Genomic DNA, 4,495 nt, shown 5'->3' on the forward strand with positions numbered 1-4,495 from the left:
AAAGGAAATAAAACTCGGCAAAATGGATGAAGGGATTAACTTAACTCCTTAGCATTACCGCATTGCGTGAGAGAAATGTACTTAAAACCGAAACAAGTTTGGATTATTTGAAATGCGTGTTTGTAAACGATTGTTAGCTTCTTGCGGGTATTAATTCCACAGTCGAATTAGTTTGTGAGGCTATATTTCGTCCGGAATATCTTTTGCCATATCGACGGCCCGGGCTACTTCATATCAACTGGTCGATAGCCGTTAATCTAGCCCATCTTTAACGCCGTTCGAAAGACTATTTTAACTCGATTAACTAACCTAACTTTGTACTAACTCAGCGCTGTCAGAGATACTGTCCCATCTCACCTTTGTCAGACAAATAGGCTCGTCTGAGTTAGGACAGTTTGTCTGGAAAGCGGAGGCTATGTGCGTGCTGATCAATATTTTGCAATTGAAATTGTAGGTAAACAATCAGCGGGGTGTGCCGCCTTGATGCTAAGGGAACTACCGGGCTGGAGAGACACTTAGGATGGCCACACCGTAGTCCTAAATATCGTAAATATAACTTACATGGATTACTGTGCACCAAGTCTGAACTTCACAAATAGGTATAGGATTTCAATTCCAGACAGAACATGCTGGTCAAGAGGGGCTCCTGATGAAAATTGATCATTATACCTCAACACCGATGGCTCTAAGCAAGACGCTTACCCAACCACTGCAGCGTCTTTCAAGCTGAAGTCGCTGCTATACAGGAGGCGGTTGAGCACCTACACGCAAGAGAAGTCATACGTAACAATCCACACTACTATGGTTGTCGAGGTAGACGTCGATGCCATTTTTTTTTAGAAAAAAAAAAATGCTCTCGTAAGTCGAGCTCCAGCTACGCTGACCACAGTACTCAAAAATACCGTACTTTTTTATGAAAAAAATACATCGACATCGCCAACCATTGGGCCACACTTAAAGCGCTCAATTCTATCACATGCAGTTAAAAACCCATAAGGGACTGTCGCAAATCTCTAAATGAGATGGCACAGCAGACTGCTCTTCACTTGGTATGGGTTACCAGGCAATGAAAAGACAGACGGACTTGCTAGAGAAGGCACATCCATTATACTTCGATACATGCCAGCTCATTTTAATAATAAATATCTCTTAAACTAGCAAGGGATAGATGGGTTAGTCTCACCATTTGCAACAGTACGAAACTTACGTGGCCAAAATGGGACAAAAAGCAGTCGAAGGATCTCCTTATGTTGAGGGACCTAGCTGCAGCTGTACGTCTGTTGCTATCGGAAGGTACGCGGAGAGGTTAGGGGTCCCCCATAACGACTTTCGCAGAAGCTGCAGAAAAGAAGAAGAGCCATAAACCTTTCGGCACCTGTTATGAGAATGCCCCGCACTCTGTAGAAGAAGACGAAAGTTTATGGGTTCAGGATTCTTTGAAGACCTAACCGACGTAGCCGAGGTAGGAATACTGCAACTTCTGGGTTTCGCGAAATCCAGACGATGGATTGAGTAGGAGGGTTATAACTATCCGTGTGGTATTACAACGGGCCCATAACCTAAGGGCCTACGTGTGCTAGTGGGGTCACTGGCGGCCACTTCAATCTAACCTAACCTAACCTTCTAGAAATCACTCCAACCTGATCCCAGATACCTACACTGGTACACTTACGGTTCAAGGATGGAGGACAGAGCAGATGCAGGTATTTTCGGAACTAGCACTAAACTTGCAATTCCTATGGGCAATAAACCATGAAAAGTGTTTGAAGGGCACCTTTCTAGTGATCTTTTCAGTTATAGCCAAGCAGCCATCATTTGACTGCTAAAATCACTGCTTTGGCATGCTAAAAATTTTGACAGCCAAAAACACGGTAACACTTCCTCTGTATCTGGCCATTGTGGAATTGAAGGCAATGTGGTAACTGACGAGCTTGCACGAGAATGATCGCTAACTGCCTTTCTGGGACCTGAAAAATGCTGTGATTTATGATGGTCCTCTTTGAGAGCCATACTGAGTGGGTACACTCGGAACACAGTAAGTACTGGGGAGCGGTGAGGGGCCATAGACACGCCAGGCTCTTCGGATACCCTTTCAACAGAAAGGATATTATTTTAGGAAACAACAGAAATGGCATCAGGCTACTTTTTGGGTACCTGACTGGTCACAGCCGATTGTGATTCCATTCGCACCGAATAGGTGTGATCACAGAGTCCGAATTCCGGGTTTGCTTTGAAGATGATGAAACTTCAGAGCATATACTCTGTCACTGTTCGGCTTTGGCCAGACAAAGATTGACCCATTTTAAAGCTTTAAAGGTCGAATGCTTTGTTACAAGGAATTCGCCTACCAATGCCGTTTTAGGATTCATTAGAGAGGCCGAGGGTATCTTGGCCACACTGGGTTAGTAACTCTCTCTCTTTAAGATATCCTAAAACTCTTTCAGGTCGCGGTGTCTCTTGTCCAATCTTGCCGATCACGCCATGCTAAAATCTTGGAACTTATTCAGCTCTTAACTCTAGTTAAGCATTTGGTCGAAATGGCAACGTGAATGCTGGCAGTCTGAATCTACATAATGTAACTTAGATTTGTGTCAAAAATGATATTTGATGACCGGAAGCTCATAACACCAAGCCTCCTCGATTCATACCAGAATATCAATTTATATAATTAGCCTGAAAAGACCTAACCGACGATATAAGACAGTTTTCGCTCTTTCCGTTAAAATTTCAGCAACCTCACATACGCGGTTTCGCAGAAATTTCTGGAAATGACTGTCTTACGCTAGAACTGCGGCCTCGCGGTCAAGGTGTACCCTGGCATTCCTTGTGTCTCTTTCTTATTTCGAGAACTGGCTGCACAATGTCAACCTTGGTCCATTACCTTTCCTTTCCGCATAGTTGAACTTTTGTGCTGCTTTGTGTGCTTGAACTCATGGCTCTTAAGTCAGCACAATAATTATACTCATTAAAAATAATTCTTGCAAGCAAATAATGCAGAGCAATTGAAAACAATTTCAGTTCAAAGCTGTACCCTTTTTCCTTCACTCCTTAAAACATTTCAAACCTGTGCGGCAACAAGATAAAAAACGACATCACATCATTGGGCACAAAGCCAACAGCCAATCAGCCACTGCGCCTCGGCTGCCGCTTGCCACTGTCATTAAATAATAACTCCTAGACAATTTTACTTTCCATTTCGCCATTTATTATACCTTTCATGAGCATGAAATGGTATTATAACTTTGGTCCGATGTTTGTAAGTACCAGAACAAAAAGAGATAGACCCATTAAAATGTATACTTATATGATCAGAACGTCGAGCTGAGTTGATTTATCCATGTCCGTCTGTCCGTCTGTCCGTCTGTCCGTCTGTCTGTCTGTTTGTATGCAATCTAGTCTCTCATTTTTCGAGATATCCGGATCAAATTTGGTAGGTGGGTGTATTTTTATAATGTATTAATCATTTGTCGGAACCGGAAGAATCGGACCACTATAACATATAGCTCCCATACAACTGATTGTTCGTTATAATTGTTTCGTTATAACTTCTCCATTTATGCAGCTACGAACATGAAATTTTGCAGCACTTGCACCCATTATCAACAGAATGCTTACAGTGAAAATTACAAAGATCGGGTCACTATAACCTATAGCTCCCATACAACTGATTGTTCAGATATAAAATTTTCCGTTATAACTATATACTTAACATTTATAAAGCTGGGAACAGGAAATTCCGCACTGTTTTCAATAATTATCAACAGAAAACTTACAGTGAAAATTAAAAAGATCGGATAACTATAACCTATAGCTCCCATACAACTGATTGTTCAGATATGAGATTTTTCGTTATAATTCATCCATTTATTTAGCTAGGACCATGAAATTTCGCGCTGTTTTCACTCATTATCAGCAGAAGACGAAGATCGGGTCACTATAACCTGCAGCCCCCATACAACTGATTGTTCAGATATGAGGTCTTTTATCATATCTCCTCCATTTATGCAGCTAGGAACATGAAATTTCGCACCATTTTCACTCATTATTAACAGAATACGTACATTGAAAATAACAAAGATCGGGTGACTACAACATATATCTTCCATACATCTGATTGTTCAGATATGGGATTTTACTGTAAAACTCCTTTATTTGAACAGCTAAACCCGATAAATTTCGTAAGATATTTTATAAATAATAATACAAAGTCTACTGAGAAAATCGTCAAAATCTATGCTTTATAAGCTTTATCTCCTATAGCACTGATTGTTAAGATACCAGTTTTTGCCATATATCTCCTTTATGTACGAAACTAAACCCAATAAATTGTGTTACCGGTTTACATACCGATCACATAGCGGTGAAAATCACTTAGATTGGTGTCATATAAAGTATATCTTCCATACCTCTGATTGTTTAGATGCGATTTTTTATATAAGTATGTAACTCCTCTATCGATGTATGCAGATGTATTCAAAAGCAGTAATCTGTCAAA

General features: G+C 40.8%; 1 protein-coding gene across 1 annotated transcript in view; it reads left to right on the forward strand.

Moving 5' to 3' along the window:
• Positions 1 to 4,495, forward strand: part of LOC118744998 — a gene marked incomplete in the record, with an annotated part of 61,285 nt that overhangs the window by 724 nt on the left and 56,066 nt on the right.

This window comes from Rhagoletis pomonella, unplaced genomic scaffold (genome assembly GCF_013731165.1).
Source record: "Rhagoletis pomonella isolate Grant_MI unplaced genomic scaffold, Rhpom_1.0 Rhpom_scaffold_00008, whole genome shotgun sequence".
Taxonomy (NCBI): Eukaryota; Metazoa; Arthropoda; class Insecta; order Diptera; family Tephritidae; genus Rhagoletis; species Rhagoletis pomonella.